This window comes from Microcebus murinus, chromosome 17 (assembly GCF_040939455.1).
Source record: "Microcebus murinus isolate Inina chromosome 17, M.murinus_Inina_mat1.0, whole genome shotgun sequence".
NCBI lineage: Eukaryota > Metazoa > Chordata > Mammalia > Primates > Cheirogaleidae > Microcebus > Microcebus murinus.
The window spans coordinates 30294981-30315757 of NC_134120.1; positions in this window are offsets into that span (position 1 = coordinate 30294981).

Genomic DNA, 20777 nt, shown 5'->3' on the forward strand with positions numbered 1-20777 from the left:
TTGCTAAATCGTTAAATTGGTTCTTGTACCATTACATAGTGTCATTTCTTTTCCATTGATAATTACTTTTGCACTAAAGTATGATATTAATAAAGATATCACAACTTTTTAAAAAATAGTATTGGCATAATACACTATTTTCAATATTTATACTTCAACCTACTTATATGGTCCTGTTTGAAGTGAGTTTTTGTAAACAACATATAGTTGGGTAATGTTGTGTTAATCTATTCTCTGTCTTTTAATTGATGATTTTGATCATTTACATTTAATGTAACTAATGATATTATATGGTATAGTTCTGTCATTTCATAAATTTATTTTTTATTTGTTCCCTCTATTGTTATTCTTCTCTTACTCTTTTCCTAACTCCCTGTTGGTTACTTCTAGTTGACTTATTTTTTTACTTGGTTTATCTATGGTTTATCTAAAATGGTTAGTGTTCCATTTTAATTTATCTATAATTTTGTGGATATATATTTCATTAGATAGTTTTTTTAGTGGTTGCTCTAAGTATTATAATGTATATACTGAATGTATCACAGTCTATTAGTTGCAATAATTTGCCTATTTAATTGAATGTGGATACTTTACCATCATTTAGATGCACTTACTTTTTTCCTTTTATGATATATTTATCTTAAATCTTACCTCTATATTCATTCAAAACCACTTAAAATACTATAATTTTCATTTAAAACATATATTTAATTGTATGTTTAGATAGAGAAATAGATTTGTGTTATATTTACCCATATATTTATAAATTAAGTTGATCTTTCTTCAGTCCTAATATTCCTAATTTCCTTCTTCTATCATTTACTTTCTTTATGAAAAACACTATTTAGCAATTATTTAAGAGCAGGTCTACTGGTGGTATGTTATCTCATTTTACTTCCATGTGAAAGGGTAGTTTTTCACCTTTAAAATTTTTTTCCTGAAGATAATTTTGCTGGATAAAGACTTCTGTGTTGATTGTTTATTTATTTATTTTTTAGCACTTATAAAATGTTGTACCAATGTCATATAGTTTTCATAGTTTCTGATAAGAAATCCACTGTTATTTGATTATTGTCTACCTATGGATACCTTGTGCAATTGTGTAATATTTTGTTTCTCTCTGGCTGCATTCAAAATTTTTTGTGTGTTCAGTTTTGACAAATTTGGTTATTATAATCATTGATTTTCTTTAATCTATTCTGAGTGGTAGTTGCTTAGCTTCTTGAATTTGTAAGTGTATGCTTTGTATCAAATTGAGGTAATTTCAGCCATGAATATTTAAATAATTTTTCAACTCTGCACTTTCTCCTTTTCTCTGGCAATCCTATAATATAAATATTGGACCTTTTGTTACTATCCTACAAGTTTTTAAGCTCTCTTCATTTTGTAAAACTCTAATCATCTTTGTTGTTCAGACTGGATATTTTCTGTCAATCTATATTTAAATTTTTTGACTCTCTTCTGTCATCTCAATTCTATAGTTCACTCATCAAGAGAAGTGTTTTTTTGTTTGTTTGGTTGGTTTTTGTTTATTTATTTCTGTTATTGTACTGTTACTTATAAAGTTTAATCTGATAATCTGGTTCTTATTATTAATATTATCTTCTATTTATTATATTTATCTTATATTTCTTTGCTGAAACTTTTTTTCCTATATTGTCCATAATTAACTATTTAAGTATTTTGACAGTATTTACACAAAAGCTCTTGTCAGAGAATTCAACGTTTGTATTATCTTTGCATTTTTGTCTGTTGATTGTCTTTTTTTATCCTGGTTAATATTTACTTGGTTCTTGGTATAATAAATAATTTTTCATTTTTATGAACATTTTTATTACAATAGAAGTCTGTTTCTTATTAGCATATATTTTAGTAGGCTGTCTACCAATTAATATTCAGAATACAGATCCTGGTCCGATTTTGTGCATTGTGGTTTGAATGCTAACATGGTTTTACAAGTTTTAAAATATTATTCTGGTTTGTCTCATTTGTGTGCTGCTCTGAGACCAATCTGAATCTTTAGTCATATTCCACTTCATAGTTCATTCCTCAAAGTATTCATTGTACTGATCCCAGACAGTTTTGCATATATATTACTCAAGAGTTTGCCTAAGACTTGATTCACAAATATAAAGGAACCCCCTTCCTTTTCACATCCTTCCTCTCTATAATTTACTCTATTTAAATGGGAGGGAAAGAGCTGCCACTGTCTATTGCTATTCACTTAATTCAAGAGGGGAGGAATAGCAAACAGGGCTCCACAACACAATCTCTGCATTGCTTTATGGGAAGGGGGATGGTGTTACATCTGGTCATTATTTTAAAAACACTGTTCATTATCATTTGGCTTCCTGTGTTGTTTTTGAGAATTAGCTGTCAATATAATTAATATTCTTTTGTAGGTAATCTACCTATGTTTTATGGATGATTCTAGAATATTTTATTTGTCTTTTAGATTCTGTAGATACTCTTTGATTTTTTAAAAATTTATTGTGCTTGGGATTAATTTATCTTCCTGAATTTCATGACAATGTGCCATGTATTAATTACAAAGAATCTTTATTCATCTTCCTTTTGAAAATTGCATCTACACTGTTTTCTTTCTTTCTCTTTTTGTAACTTCTGTTAAGTATATTTTAGACTTTTTGACTTTCTCCTCATTTCTTTTTTTTTTTTGTCCTCATTTCTATTATCATTCATATCCCTTTTGTTGATTCTCTGTACTACATTTAGTGATATGCTGAAGCTGATTTATATTAATACCAGCTTTCAAGAGCCAATGATTAAATATTCAGAAATTTTATAAGCTAGTTTGTAAACCATCATTTAATTGAAAATGGTTATGGTCAGAATATTTAGAGTTGGCAAATGCTACAAATCAGAGCTTATTTTTTTGAAAGGAGAGATTACCAGCGTACACTGATTACATTCTAGATGATTTCTTCAGAAAGATCATCCAGTTTTCCAACTATCTCTTCAGCTATGTCAAATGTACTTAATTATTCATTTATTTTATAATTTTAATTATAAATTTCAAATAGAAGTTGAAGCTGATTTTATATCAAATCCATTTTATCATTTTTAATAGTCTTTTGCTCCTTGACCTTGCTCCTTCTTATATCATATTATTATTACACATATAGAGTATGTATATGATCTTTTCTTTGATAATTGCTGTGGCCATCATCTTAGTTTGCTGTTCTAATCTTGTAATTTTTATTAAATATGATTTTATCTCTTATCCTACCCATCCTTTTAAATATCTATTTGTAGGCTATAAGAGATATATGCCCCCAGTGAATGCACTAGGACTTGTTATCCCTCTACTGTTAACCATCCTCTGTTTTGATCTCCAAGGATTTCCTTCATTTTGCAGTGGATTCAGGAACACAGTTAAAATGATAGCTTTAAAAACTATCAAGTACATCAAAATTATGTACTTGATAGTCATTATTACTATAATTGATTTTAAAGTAGTACATTGGATAATGTCATAATAATCCAGTGGTGTGATAAGTGATTAGCAAAGTGATTACCAAAATTCTAGGTTTTCTCTTCTTCCATGTATATTTCTCCTTGACTTTAGTAATAACCATATGATTTGTCTTGATCGTTGAATATGAGCATAAGTAGTGTCTGTCATTTTGAGATAAAAGTATTTCAGAGACAGTTTGCCATTATCTATGTTTTCTTTCCTTGATCTGGAACAATATGTTGATATGAAAATGCTAAAAGATTGATATGATCTGGAATGCAGACCCACCATAAGGAGGACATCTGCTTTGAGAGTTACCCAGTCCCTTGATGAATATTGACAGAGTAAGAAATGAAATGTGTAATTTTAAGCCATATATATATACACATATACACACATATATATACATATAATTTTTTAATGCTACATAACATAGCTTAGGCCTACCAACACTGTATTATTGTTATGTTCTATGCTTGTGGTATGCTAGTTTCTACTTCCTTAATATTATTACATTATTCCTACTGCTTCATATACTCTACTTGTTACTCTCTACCCTGACATGTTTTTCTTGGATCTTAGAGTCTTTTGGACTCTTTTATATTTTATTTAATATCCTATATGGTTTTTTACAATATAATTTATAAATTTCTAAATTCTTGGAGGTATTGACAATATATTAAGCTCTTTTTATTTCACCAAATTACCCAATTTGGTATCTGCAGTCTATTTTTAACAATTATTTTTGAAACGAGATATGTTTGAAATGAAAAGAATAAATTTATGATCTTTTTTATACTATTTTCAAGAATGTGTCCAACCAGAGAAATGCTAGGAGGATTAGAGTATAATATATAGATTATTTTCTATCCCATAGCATATTATAAAAATATGTTAAATAGTCACTATGGTAATATATTTGTTAAATGTGTAATTTACAGGAAAAATAAATTATTTGGATTAAATGGTCCTTTGAAATAATAATAATAAAAAGCAGGTTGTGCTCATTTATTTTGCTGTGCATTCTCTCACTTCAAAATAATACTGACTGGTTTCAGTCCATACCCCAAAGCTATCACACATGTTTTATAACAGATGTTTTATTGCCTGGCACTTTGCAAAACTCATTCATCCAAAATACTATAATATGCCCCAAACTCAACCACTACTGAAAATAAAACAGCAAGAATGCAAAGTAACCCCCCCAAAAAATTCATTCTGGATCTTAAGAAGTGTTTTGTCCTTGAGTTTTTCCACATGATATGTTTTTTGTTTCTTAATTAAACTTTGGTCTTAAAAATTGAGAACTGTAAAGTTTTGTTCCTCTGCTTGTACTTTGCACAATGCTCCCTGTTCATCAGGAATCATGATAGTGAGCTATATTACTTATATCACTACTTTGGCCTTTGATTAAGATTTATCAATAATCTATTCTAGAATCCTTAATATAATTGCAGAAGATGGACATCAGGAGAGAAAATCTATTCTACTTTATTGTACACTTTTGTAAGGATTATTTTACTGCACATCTGCCTACCTGATAGTGTTAATCCATAATCTGTAAGGACAAACACATCAAGTGTCCAGACAAATAAGAAAGCCAGTCAACGTAAAAAGGTAATGGTGGTTAGGAATAAAGTAATAATAGTGGAAATAACAAATTAAAAACTTCTAGATAAAATACATTCAATTAAAACTGCTTTGCTAGAAGAAAACTCACCCTTTGATGTGCTAGTTTGCCAGTGTAACTGGATATTGCTTGTATCTAACTGATATAAAGATTCATACTGAGAAGAACAGCTTTCATTCAAATTTTTTGGCTTGTAATACTTCTATAAAATTAGTGGAATGACCTGATATGTACCAACACTTAATTCCAAGGTCATTATACCCTTGTGTTATTTCCATCCCTTGCCTTCAACCATACTTCTTATCTGCAGACCTACAAACAGCAGCTTTCTATTTCTTTTTCTGCACCTCTGTCACTATCTCCTGTAATTATTAGCTTTTTATTTAAAATGTTTTTAAAGGAACAGTTTTCTTAGTTTCTGTGACCTCATCTTATATTTACAGACATTATGATCATATGAAAACAAGCAGAAGACATTTCTATGAGAAATCATTGATTGTATGTTTTAAGATCAAATTAATAAAGCAAATCAAAGTTTGTTATTATTTTGCAGAAGGTTCAAAATATGCCAATCTTCTTTAGTAACTGGAAATCCTCTTGACATTTGCTCTATCTTTGAAAGCAAATGATTAGAAAGGAAAAAGAAAAGGAAGCCCAGTAGCCACTGTTGTGTTTTGTTATCAAGTTGTGGAGAATTAGTAGTTTTGTGCTCAAGCTCCAAGAGACTTGATATTTATTATAAGGTTGTAGTTATTATATTCCAGGAGCAAATTGATTAATAATAAGTGTTTAGATAATACCTATTGGCCTGAAGATTGCTTCCATAAATTAGAAGTCCTTATAATATGTGAAAATGTTCCTGTTTAGATGTTGTTTTATGGTCACCTTGTAACCCCCACTGAGAACTTCTGGGAGACATCTTATCTCCAACCAGTAACAATATCATCAATGTTAACCTACATTAGGAAATCTGATAATTCTCTATTACTACATTATTAAATAGAACTGAATTGATTAATCGTATTAGGTAACTGAGATAATACTCCTTTCTTTGAAAAATATGAGGGCTCCTAAACTATAGCATTTGGCAGAAGGCTTCTGGAAACCTAGTTCTTTGTACACACCTGAAAGCCACCTGAGAAGACTATGGTGGGAAGAGGAGCAATCTTAATAAGCAAAGTACTTAATATCCTTTGAAGAGCACATTACTCTTTAGAAGAATTGGGGTTCATATATCCATATCTATATCATCTATATCTATAGTAAGTGATGATTCACAAAGCACTCCTATAAAAGACCTGGAGATAAAAAGAGTTTATATAATTCTTTCTTTGAGGCCTTTTATAAATCTAAAAATTGCCCAATTGCCTAACTGTACGAGATCATAAAATTTCTCCAATATGCATTTGATTTCATGGATGAGTTAACATTTGAAAAGTACCCATAGGAAATATGAGACTATAAGAAATCCATCATTAATCATATTTACTTAATTTTAAGTTTTAGATATAATGAAGAGGTCCTAGAATTTAGAAGCTTCTTCATTTCTTCTGCCTTTGTCTACTTTAGCAACCTCAAACTGGGCTATTTATATTCTCTGTATTATAATTAAATTACATGAACTGCAGAGCATGGAACTAGGGATCTAACCAGCTGCTCGGTTCCTTGTGCTTCCAAAGCCTCTAATCGGTAACAACCAGTCCTGGATTTTATTGCACCAGAACTGCACTCTGAGTCCCTTGCACCCACAAATAGCAGCACTCCCACATTCTAAATTCTGAGAGAGAATGTAATTTGCTGAAGGACCCCATGGTTCCATCCCATTCATCATCTCTTGTTGATAAAGAGACAAAAGTAGAGCTGCTATTGTAAAGGCTGTGTGTGGTATTGCCAATTCAGTGGCCAGAAAAACATTGTTTGTCTTAAGATGTGTAAATACCAAAAATTAAAAATGGAATTTGGGGTTGTGTAGGGGCTAAGTAACTGAGGCAGAGGCTTCAAGAAAGTGGTTTTGTTTGTTATTTTTTGCTAATTATGGGATGACATCTTCACACAGAATATAAGGTTACATTGGGATCTAGATGGAGGCTGCGATGGGGACAAGGTTGGAGGAATATAATGTCAATCCTCATTTGTGAATATCATGCTTGTGGATTCTCTATTTGCAAATTTGCCTGATCGATAAAATGTATTTGTAACCCCCCAAAAGCAATACTTGCACACTTTGGGGTCATTTTTGGACATGCATAGATCAGTGAAAACTTGACTTGTCGGATAAGCACGTCCCTGCTTAGGGGGAGCAAGGTAAAGCTCTGTTTTCTTGTTTCAGCATTCGTACCACAAACACGTGTCATTTTTATGGTGTATGTGGTGCCACACTTTTTTCTATATTTCAGCACCTTTTCTTGTTGATTTTACTGTTTAAAATGGCTCTCAAGTGTGGTGTTGAATTGCTGTCCATAGTTCCTAAGTGCAAGAAAGCTGTGACATGCCTTACTAAGAGAGTACATTAAGCTTTCTTCAGGGCAGGAGTTATAGTGCTATTGTATCTGAGTTTAATATTAATGAATCAACAAGATATATGAAATATGGTATTCTTAAAATAAAACACCTCCAAAACATGGTTATATATTGATTGGTTGACAAAGACATTGTGACCAGAAGCTCATAGGAACCTAACCCTATATAGTTCAGTATTTGCTAATTCAGTGTTCACGGCAATTTATGAAATATATTAATAGCAGCCACAAATAATGAAAATCAACTGTAATTTGTTGTTATCTTCTGAGTTTGGCTTTTGTGTGCCCAGCATGGGAATGAATGTCTCTCTGGTGCAATAAATCAAAGGGATTTTTTTCTAAAAGCAGAGCATCAGCTCTAGTCATGCTCCAAATGCTTTATGAGTGCACTCCTTGGTTATGACTTGTATCCAGCCACGCCCTAATCCTTCCTGAAAAAAAAAAAGACTTTAGGTTTTGTGTAGATGAAAATTTACAGCAGGCACCTGACATACTTCTCCAGCTTCTGATGTACACTTAACACTGAAGGAGCAAAGCCACACTCAATATGATCCTCTCTCTCTTTCTCTAATTTATTTTTATTTATTTTTATTTTCTGTCAAAATCAGGTTTTTGTTGTTCATAAACATGTCCGGAGCTAAGGGGGATAACTATGATAGTCACAGACTTTCTTATGTGCTCACTGCTGTCTTCTTTTTGTTTTTCTCCAGAAATTATGGGGACTGATGTGGAAAAAAAAAATGTACCATATTTTTTTTATGGTTTTAAACTCAGCCTGTTTTCAGGAGTGAGCTCAGTGAGGACAGGTTCCATCTATGTCATCGCCATTTCTTCCAGAGGCCCCCGCTAGCCAGATTTCTGACACAAAGCCTTGCAACAAAGCTGCAAAATATCCACTTGAGACCTTGGAGTACCTAATTCATTGTTATAACATAGTTCTCATAAAATTATGTAAAAAACTAATTTTACAGTTGTCAGGGGAAATAACTACCCAGATAAATAGGCATGAAAATACCATAACTAGAGTAGAGAAAGCCAATTCAAAATTGGGCCCCAACCCCAGTTTCTTAATTGGCTTTATTATAGTGTTATATGAATGAAAAGTTTTATTAGCAACGGTTTTAAGTTTAGTCCACTGTTCTATAAGATATTGGCCTACATGCATTATTGCTTAGAGATAGTTCTGAATTGTGCTATAACATAAAAACATTTTTACATTGATTGCTACACGAATTTCGAAGTACTTGTACAAAAATGGCATGAATTTCTGTTGTTTAATTCTCATAAACATTTCTAGTATTTTATTTTTATATTATGAGAGACTTTTATTGTAATTAAGCAAGCATGATATTCTAGAATATTTTTAAATGTAAGTTTTCCCTTTTCTAGGGCTTCTTATCTCTTGCTACCATATCCTCAAATAGACATGTATAAATAAGATACAATGCTTTGTTCATAATTTATTTTAAAGGAAAAAAGATAATAGTTACACTTTTGGATTCTCAGAGTCTGAAAGTGTGTGTGTGGATGAAATCAATTACTTCATAACATTAGCATACAAATTATTTTATTAAAAATTATGTACTTTAATGACTTTTAACTTGTAATACATACCTTCATGTGCATATGAGCCTGTATATATATATGACAAAACTGAAATATGTTGAATTCAGATTAAGACAAATCATTATGTATATTATTGTGCATGTATGTACACAGCCTATCATAATTAAAAATGGAGGCGCTAATATAATCCTATAAAGCATGGTTTCCTTAGTGCATAACCTTCACATCCACTTTTTCTAGGACGGAAAGATATATTCCCTGTTTTCCAGGAATCCTAAAACCTAGGGAGAAATGTGATTTCTTTTCCTCACAAGGACATTTATGAGATAAACCAAACAATTAAAAATACATTGGCCTGGGGAGGTGGTGATCAAGATTCTAAATTTAGCAGAAAAAAATATAAATCCCTTTGCCTATTTGCCATTATAAGCAGATTTATAGCGAAGGAGGCATGATTTGGCAGTAGGTGGGATGAGGCAGTGTGTTGTTTACTAGGTGTGGGAGAATATTCCTAACTCAAGAAAAACTGAATACAATGATACCATAACTTTATGTCGATGACTTTATGGATGCTAAATGTTTGTGTCTTTCAGTTTATCCTGATCGTGTCTGATCTAGAAAATTACAAAAATTTAGTCCATACCATAACCATATTCCAGTATTTTACATTATATTTAACTCCCAAGATGTGCTAGGGAGTGTATCCAACACATACCATCTGCATTATTTTCTCAGGGGAAACTCCAAGAGGATGGTGAGAAGGGGGTGAAAGTGGAGGGAGGGGTGGGAGCTGGTATAGCTCATCTGAAGACAATAGACATAACCAGAGCCTTTATTTATTTATTTTAATTACTTTTCTCTTCCTCCTATTAAATGCCTCTTCCTTTGTTCTTAATTTGAAAGCCTCCCCTCCCCCATTTAATTACTGTGCTTTTGATTGACAACAGCAGAGGACAGGGAAAAAAGAAAGCTGTCTCCTACATGTCCTATTTGACACAATATAATGAATGTGTGATGGCTAGTTTATTTTTTTCCTTGACAACTTAAATATTTGAAGATGAAATGTGGAATTTCAGAGCATAATACCAGAAAGCTGTGAGGAAAAAAAAAAAAAAAAAAAAACAACAAGCAGAAAGGAAGTTAATTGGACTAGGAACCAAATACAATACTCATTTGTGCATTTGCCTAATAGTTTAATAACTGCCAATTTGGTGCACAGATTCTGTGTAATTATAATAAGAATTTCATCTCAGCTCTTCCCAGGCAAAGAGGAGTCAGCAAATAGACTGTGTCCACCCAATGCCCTGGTCTTGTGTTTTATTGTGTTTACTTTATAATCCCATCATCCCCACGCCACCAGCATGCTTGAGGGGTAGTGAAGACAGCAGCGGCTGCTCCCTCTCGGCCCCCTGTCTTTTAGAGCTACCCTAAGGTACTTAAGAATGACAGTATAAAGAATATCTGTGCAGATGAGCCTGTAGATTTGGGGAATTGGCTGCTTATAGACAGGGATTCTTTTGGTAGACTTAATTCCTTTAGCAAGGGTGAAGTACCATCTGTGGGGATTCCTGTCATGTATAAGGAAGTTAGTCATGCTCTCTGTGGAGTTGAGTTTCTTGAATTTTAATGAAACCTATGTCAATCTGTCTCCTCTATACCCTAGTGTTAAAATCAGTGGTCAGCTACTCAACAATCACAACAGTAAATCACAGTAGATAAACCAACCAGGACAGCTCTGAAGAATTTAAGGTTGTGTACCCCCCTTGCCCACCCCCCTTCACAACGAAGACACTGAGAGAATGCATAATGAACTGGTGGCATTTCTGCTTTAAAGGGACAGTCTTGTGTTCAGACCAGGAATCTAGATGTTTTAAAATACCTTTCTTCATTGGGGAGTTTTCCTTCTCTGTAATTATTTATATTCCTTTTAATAGATCTGTCATAGGTTGTGCGGCTTTTGTATAGGTTATGTATGATAAAGCTGTACTTTTATAAAATGCTCTGAGAAAAATGCTGATTCTAACTAAAGAAAATGAACTGTTATCCAGAAATTAAGAGAAAATGTTGTGCATGCCACCTGAATATAAATTAACTGTGAATGATGTAGCTCGGGAAAGCAGGTGGCAGTTCTATATGAGATGTTTACAATTAGCTGTATGCATCACTCTGAGAACACAGTGTAGGAAATATCTCACCCAGATTGGATTGGCTCTCAACGGGTTGTAATAGCATTATAGACCTCCGTGTAACTTTCTAATTCTTCTGCGATGTGTCACCATGATCTCAAAGACAAGGTCATTGGAATGTAACTTTCATTGTCACTTTGTTTGCATGTACAAGCCAAAAATGTTTTCTGTGGAGAGGACTGACAGAGCAAGTTGGAACTGAAAGTTCTTTTTGGCAGAACTGCCCTGGCACAAAATGGGACTCTAACTGGTTCCTTAATGGTAAAAGCTACAACCTCCATTTGTCTTCTTGTTTGAGCTGGTAGTTGAAATTACAGGCTGGCTGTTTTCACAGATCTATTGTCTCTAACCAGTGTTGTGTTTCTCTTGTTCTGTTCTTCTTGTTGGTGATGGTATATGCCACTAGAGCAGGCTGATAATTTTTATTTTTTTTGGATCAAAATTGACACTCTCCATTTAAATTAATTAATATTTCCATCTTAATTACTTATTTGGGGTAAAGAAGATAATATGTCAATGTACGTGCTAACTTAAATTAAATTGCCATTTAAAATATTGCCTATCTTATTAATATTTTTAAATTAACACATGAGGGTGTATTAAGTTCTCTTTGTCATTTTTCATGGCTTCATCAATTACTTTCATTTGACATTTAAATGTGTCTGGAATTACTGGAGCCAGTAATATCACATACTACTGATGCCAACCCTTAATATACAGAAAAAGGATAATGTTGAGAGAAATGTTTTACTTTCTTTCAAGAAATAAACAAAGATAACACTTTGCTTTTTTAAAAGAAAATATATTAATAAAAGAGCATCTCAGATTTCACTATTAGCACCCGCTGCCTGATCATGTCTTATACTTTAGTTTACTCAGTAGAAATGGCATATACTAGATATGCAATAATTATATTTGATTAATGATGATATAATATATTAGTTATATGAAAATTCAATTATTTATTCATTTGCAAACTTAGTTTTATGGAAGTCTCCAAGTTTCCACCTTGGAAACCAGTAGAGTTCACAAATATTATATATTTGTAAGTCATATATTAATTAATTTAGTCATTTATTTCGATAAATATTTGTAAGCATCCATTATGTGTTATTTGCAGCTCTAAAGTCCTGCCAGGATGATGGTGAACAAGAGAGAGTCTTTTCTTTCTCAAAATTTGCCATCTAGGAAGTACCACCTATACATTATCCAAATAGTTCAATGTCATTAATACAGATTTCAGTAATCTTTCCACCTGTTAATTACCTGCTTTCTTCATGTTCTTTTTCACTCTCCCCTAAAATGTCAGTCCTATTTATAACACTAGTTGTATCTATTATAACAAGTAGCTAGTCAACTTTTATTCACTGTTCATCTAATTTGTGTAAAAAAAAGAGAAGCTGAACTTTCTAAGTTCAAACTTTTCTAGAGAGATATAGTCACCTTATTTGAATCCACCCTGTTGATAGTAACAATGTCCAACATCTATTGAATGCTTACTATGTGCCAGGCATTGTGCTAACTACTTTCCCTAAATTTTGTTTTGTTTTCTTTTTTAATACTCAAAATATCCTAAAGGAAAGATTACAACTTAATCAACTGTACACAATTTTTGAAATCAGCATTGAAGTCCTATAGCTTCACCTTCCTAGATTGTATTCATAATTACAAGACTTCATTTCTTCCTTTAAACACACTGTCATGAACCAAGCAGTGGATGTGAGTTGAGACCTGTAGTAGGTGCCATAGTGTGTTACCCCTATGTCTCCATCTTTACTAAAGCACTTATTCCCCTAGTTGTCAGAACTGTTAGCAGCTGATTGCTCAAATTTGGATTTTGTCTAGAAATTTTCCTCCATCAGTGTGAGTGTTCTTTAGTTTTGTATCCCTTCCTTGGGACAGCCCTCATCCATTGACTAGTGCATGGGGGATTCAAAAATCTGGCACTCTTTCTCCAAGGTGGGCTATCCACCCAGCTTCAGAGCTCTTGTGGGATCGGCTGAGGCCTTTAGTAAAACTGTATCGCTGTTCAATTTTTGCCTCTGCGTAATCCTGCTTCCATCACTCCATACAGGGACAATGCCTGAAGATTATGCTCCAATAAACCTTTTAGAAGCAGATTTCTATGTCAAATTCTATTTCATGAGAAAGCAAACCTAGATTAAGAGTTTGGAAGCTACCAATGATCAGATGTGGTCTACAAGTTCCTAGGGAATCATATATTTGATTAGGAGTGTGAAAAACAAGCTAAAACAAGAGGCATTTGAGATATTAAAAGAGGTAAAAGGAATTCAAAATTGGGTCTGCTATCATTCTCTTAATATCAAGACACATAGAATTAAATCAGAAGGAACATATCTTACTTTTCCCCTTTAGGATATTTTTCTCTTGTGTCCACACTGATGGATTAGTAAGAATTCAAAGTTGACTTTGCAAGGAATATTCTCTTTTCAAAGTCTTTGCTTATCTGAATATTTCTTATTGTCAATTGTTTGTCAATGTGATTGTCAAACAATTAACATTCATTTTTATACTATACTGTATTGTCTGTTTTTGTTGTATATGTAGGTTTTTTTCGTCTTTATATATTTTGAAACCTCTGTGTATACAGGTACCATAATTTCAACTTCCATATCTCTCCACATGTCCCACCATTCCTAGCATTTTGTAAAGTTTAGAATATATAGGAATGTCTCGACATTTGAGACCTATTAAAGGAGAGAAAAATTAAATGCATTCCTTTATAGAAGCTTTGACAATTACTCAGACAATTGAAAATGGTGAGTCTATTGAAGCTTGAACACTTCATCTTGCCTCTCTTCCTTGCCTTGTGTAGTCAAAATGTTAGCTATATATACCATAAGAATGTCATCTTATAATTATGAGTTTTTGAACCTGAGGTCTAATATTATCTACAAATAACTATACTGAAATATTAAAATAAACAACAGAAAATCAAAGATTGATCAAAGCCATTGAAAGGCATGTTGCCTGATTTGTTAGTATAGTATAATAGAGATAATAACTGATATAAACAAAAATAATCCAAATACTTCATTTTATTCAGAAGACATGACTATGCCATCTACTTGCAGCTAAAAATAACCAAAAATTAATATTTTTTGTCAATATTTTTCTTATTGCAGCTTCTGGTTTTTCAAAACGTGGGTCTAGTGCCTCGATATTCCCATAAAGATTGTTTTTGTTATTGCTTCTGCTCTTTTAAGTGTTACCATGGTATTCTCCTTTTTTTTTTTTTTTTCTACTAGTATAAAGAGGCTGGACCTCAGCAAATTCTGAGATATTAGAATGCTCCTCATGCTCAGGAAGGAAATTCATTCTATGCAAGAAACCCATTTTTTAAGTTGGCTAGAAAATCATTCGATCAGTTGTATGCAGTCAAATATCATCCAGATCCCTTTCCCTTCTCGGGTATAATGAATGGGGTGATTTCTTTCTCATTTTATTTTGGAAATCTCAGTAAAAATTAATCAAGCACGTTTTAGTAAACCCCAGTTGTTAAGACTCACAATTGATATATTCATTGCCTCTACTTAAAAGGATGGGGAGGGATAGGGCAGAAAGAGTATTCGTTCCTTTTCATTAATGCACATAAATAGATTGTAGGAATTTCAATTACATTATTTGCACCCATGGCTTTATTTTTAAGATTGAATTTTGTGCCCCATGATTGCTTATTTATTATTCATAAAGTATATGTTACTTTGATTTTGTACATTAATGGTCTTCTCATCAGCAAAGATATCACATCCAAACCACTTTCTCCATTTTTACTGACATCCATGAAAGACTGCTTTTGGATATTTCAGGTTTTGTAATTTTAAAAAAACTGTAGTTTCAAGCCAAAAGAATACAAGCATTATTTTTCTAAAAATATAGGAAAAAATCAATGTCATTCACTGATTAGAATTAAATATGAAATAAGAGAAATGATAAGAATATATTATTGCTGATAAAAAATACTGTTGATGTATGTTGAGATACATTTGGGGCATTTTATTAAAGTAATTCACAAGGTCAATCTCATCTTCATCCCTATTTATACATATGTTCTCAGTTCTAAATAATAGCTTTTTAAATTTTCTACCAAGATCCATATAAAATTACCCTATGGATCCAGTTCAAATTGATAACCATTGTTAATTTCTCAGTGTGAATAATTGAATTCAATTTTGTTTTTATTAATAGCTTCTTCAGGATCTACTCTAGTCCTGGGTCTAAAGGAGACACACTGTAAATCCTAGTTATTGATAAATAAATAACTAGTTATTCATAAAACAATAATACATATATTAAATGATATTATGATACTATTCAGAAATATAGAAAATATAAGTTAATTCTCTCCCATCTTTCTCTTGTTTTTCTTCAAACTTCCCAGCATCCTTTTATTTTCAGTTCCTGTTTTCATTTAGTGTCTACAGTAAGAAAGATGAAGCCATGAATCCAAATGATCCAGTGATAACAACTGAGTATTATGTGGAACTTGGATTATAGTAAATATTAGTGAAATGTCCCATCTCAACCAAAAATAAGTACTGAAGGAACCACAGTAAGTGCTGCTATGGAAGAATACAGACATGAGAAGTCAGGATTCCTGATTTAAAAGAGTGTATCACCATAAGTGGAGGTGGACATTTATCCTCCTAATCCTAACATGTACTAAAATTGAAATATCAAGTTTTGTATGTTATTGCCTAATAAAGGAGCACTTAAATTTTATTTCGGAAGAGTAACTCTCTATTTGGAATTTATAATCTGGCATAGAAGATAACCTACATAAAATACCCTACATATATGTCATATACTGTATAATGTAAAGTGAAATTCTCTGCCTTAATTGTTTTCCTTACATAATGAGCAGTTTAAGGTCAACAGTGTGCTAAGCACTTCTTTCTGATATGAAATTCAATTGGGACCTTGGAGCTATAAAGTTACTTTCTTGCACTAAAAGCATATTCAAGTCAGCAACACATATGAAACAAATAAAAAATTATCCTTTAAGATTCTGATATCCTCCAGTACATCTCAGAAAAAAATAGAAAGTACTGTGCCATCTGAGATGTCAACATTCATCTAATACTTTGTACAGAATGGGCATCACACAGTTCATTTAAATGTTCTTTAAAGTGTCAATTTAAACACACAGTGTTTCGCATCCAAAGCTCAATTATTTTATTTTATTTTAGAATATTATGGGGGCACAAACATTTTGGTTACATATAATGCCTTTGTCTCACAGAAGCCAGGGCTACAAACTTGCCCTTCCCTCATACAGTGCTCATTGCATCCATTAGTTGTGAGTTTACCCACCCCCACCACCTCCCTCCCACCAGACCAGTACTCAGTGAATATTACTTCTATGTGAGCACCTAGCACTGATGAGTTAGTACCAATTTGATGGTGAGTACATGTGGTACTTACTTTTCCATTCTTGTGATACCTCACTTTCAAGGATGGGCTCAAGCTTTATCCAGGAGAATATAAGAGGTTCTAGTTCACCATTGTTTTTTGTAGTTGAGCCCATGGTATACACATACCACATTTTATTAATCCACTCGTGTATTGATGGGCACTTGGGTTGTTTCCACATCTTTGCAATTGTGAATTGTGCTGCCATAAACATACAAGTGCAGATGTCTTTATTATAGAATGTCTTATTTTCCTTTGGGTAGATGCCTAGTAGTGGGATTGCTGGATCAAAAGGTATTTCTATTTTTAGGTATTTGAGATATCTCCAAATTATTTTCCACAGTGTTTGTACTAATTTGCAGTCCCACCAGCAGTGTAAGAATGTTTCTATCTCTCCACATCCACATCAGCATTTGTTGTTTTGGGACTTTTTGATAAGGGTCATTCTTACTGGAGTTAGGTGATATCTCATTATAGTTTTTATTTGCATTTCCTTAATGATTAGAGATGCTGAGCAATTTTTTATATGTTTGCTGGTCATTATATTGTCTTGTTTTGAAAAGTTTCAGTTCATGTCCTTTGCCCACTTTTTTTTTTTTTTTTTTTGAGACAGAGTCTCGCTTTGTTGTCCAGGCTAGAGTGAGTGCCGTGGCGTCAGCCTAGCTCACAGCAACCTCAAACTCCTGGGCTTGAGTGATCCTTCTGCCTCAGCCTCCCGAGTAGCTGGGACTACAGGCATGCGCCACCATGCCCGGCTAATTTTTTTTTTATATATATATCAATTGGCCAATTAATTTCTTTCTATTTATAGTAGAGACGGGGTCTCGCTCTTGCTCAGGCTGGTTTTGAACTCCTGACCTTGAGCAATCCGCCCGCCTCGGCCTCCCAAGAGCTAGGATTACAGGCGTGAGCCACAGCGCCCGGCCCTTTGCCCACTTTTTGATGGGGTTGTTTGATTTTTGCTTAAGATTACTTTGGCTATATGATGTCTTCTCTGGTTCCATATGGAGGGTAGAATTATTTTTTCTTATTAATTTTCTTAAGTTCTATCTTATTATCAGCCCATTATTGGATGTGTAGCATGCAAATATTTTCTCTCATTCTGTAGGTTGTCTATTTGCTTTAATGATAGTTTCCTTTGGCTGTGCAATGCTTTTCAATTTGATCAGATCCCATTTATTTATTTTTGTTGCTGCTGTGATTGCTTTGGGGGTCTACTTCATAAATTCTTTGCCTAGACCAATGTCTTTAAGAGTTTTCCCAACATTTTCTTCCAGAATTCTTAAGTTTCATGCCTTAGGTTTAAGTATGTTTTTCATTGTGAATTGATTTTTGTGAAAGGTGAGAAGTGGGGAACCAGTTTCAATCTTCTGCATGTGGTTTTCCAGTTTTCCCAGCACCATTTATTGAATAGGGATTCTTTCCCCCAGTGTATGTTTTTGTATGCTTTGTCAAAGATAAGATGACAATATGAGGATGGTTTTATATCTGGGCTCTCAGTCCTGTTCCAAAAGTCTATATCTCTATTATTGTGCCAATAACATCCTGTTTTGGTTACTATAGCCTTGTAGTAAAGCTTGAAGTCTGGTAGACTGATGTCTCCCAATTTGTTCTTTTTGCTTAAAATTGCTTTGGCTATATGAGGTCTTCTCTGGTTCCATATAGTGAGAATTATTTTTTTCTAGATCTATAAAGAATGATGATGGTATTTTGATAGGGATTGTATTAATTCTGTAGATCGCTTTAGGTAGTATGGTCATTTTAACAATATTGATTCTGCCAATCAGATAAAGCAAAAGTATTTGACAAAATCCAACACACTTCTATGATAAAAACTCTTAATGAAATAGGCATAGATGGAACATATCTTAAAATTATTAAAGCCATATACCATAAACCCACAGCCAATATCATACTGAACATGAAAAACTGAAAGCATTCCTGCTTAGAACTGGAACCAGACAAGGTTGCCCAATATCTCCACTTCTATTCAACATAGTGCTGGAAGTCCTTTCCAGAACAATAGGACAAGAGAGGAGAATTAAGTGTGTCCGAATGGGGACAGAAGAGGTCAAACTCTCACTCTTTGCTGAAAATATGATATTATATCTAGAAAATGCTAAGGAGTCAAGCAATGGAATCCTGGAATTGATAAATGAATTCAGTAAAGTCTCAGGATACAAAATCAATGCACACAAATCAGTGGCATTCATATACTCCAATACAGTCAAGCTGAAAATCAAATCAAAGATGCAATAGCTTTCAAAATAGCATCAGAGAAAATTAAATATTTAGGAATATATTTAATGAAGGAAGTGAGAGACCTATATAGGGAGAAGTACAAAACACTGAGAAACGAAATTGTAGAAGATAGAAACAAATGGAAAATTAAAGCTCAATTTTTGGTCAACATAATGAATAATAGATTATGCTTCCACTTCCTGACTTTATGCTAGGAGGTAAAAATAAAAATCAGTGACTCTGACTTAGAGGTAATTTCATTTTAAAGTTGTTTTTTGTTAAATGTTTCTTTATTTTTAAATAAATTATTTTTAAAAAATCATCCTTAATGCCTCAGAACATTATACTCAATTGTGTATTTTTTTAAGATCTTCTTCAGGGTGTGCCATAATGGTAGGCCCACATAAAGCATTCTGTAAATTCTAATTCTAATTAGTTGTAGTTAGATGAATAAGCACTCACTAATTAAGATATATGAAATAAAAATGGGGAGGTGAAATACAGAGAAGTAAGCATCATAATGAAGACTTCTGGTCACTAAATACCATCAAACTACTCCTGGATTTGATAAAACAATTAAGTAAAGTTTTAGGACACAAAAATTAGTAGCCTTTCTATATGTCAATAATAATCAAGCTAAAAAACAAATTAAGAAGTCAATTCCATTTACAATAACACACACACACACAAATACATAACAAAACAAAACAAAACAACCAGATACATCTAACCAAGAAGATAAAATCTATAGAAGGAAAACCATGAAACAGTAATGAAAGAAATTATAAATCACACAAACAAATGGAAAATTTTTCCAAGCTCATGGATTGGAAAAATCATTGTCCTTAAAATAACAATACTGCCCCAAGAAATCTACAGATTCAGTGCAATTCCTACCAAAATACCAATGCCATTTTTCAGAGAATTAAAAAAAAACAATTCTGTAATTCACATGAAACCAAAAAATAGCCAAAATAGCCAAAGAAATCCCAAACAAAAAGAACAAAGTTGTAGGCATCACCTTACTTGACCTCAAATTATACTACCAAGTTATAGTATCCGAAACAACATGATATTGGTATAAAATTAGATATACAGTTCAATGCGACAGTATAGAAAGCTCAGAAATAAAGCCAAATACAGCCAACAAATCTTTGACAAAGAAAACAAAAACATTTCCTTGAAAAAGGATAACCCTATTCATTAAATTGTGCTGGAAAATTGAATAATCACATGAGGAATAATGAACCTGGACCCCTATCTCTCACGGTATGCAATAATTAAATCGATATGGATAAAGGACTCAAATGTAAGACCTGAAACTATAAAAATTCTGGAAGAAAAACTCTTCTGGACATCAGCTGAGGCAAAGAATTCATGACTAAGACCTCAAAAGCAAGCACAACAAAAACAAAAATAGGAAAATGGGACTTAATTAAACTACAAAGCTTTGCACAGCAAAAGAAATAATGAACAGAGTGAACAGACAATCTACAGAATGGTAGAAAATGTTTGCAAACACTGCATTTAAAAAAGGACTAATAATCAGAATATACAAAAAAAAATCAAACAACTCAACAACAACAAAAAACCAAATAACCTCATTAAAATGTGGGCAAAAGACATGAATATGTATTTTTCCAAAGAAGACATACAAATAGTCAACAAGCATATGAAGAAATGCTCAACATCATTAATCATTAGAGAAATGCAAATTAAAATCACAA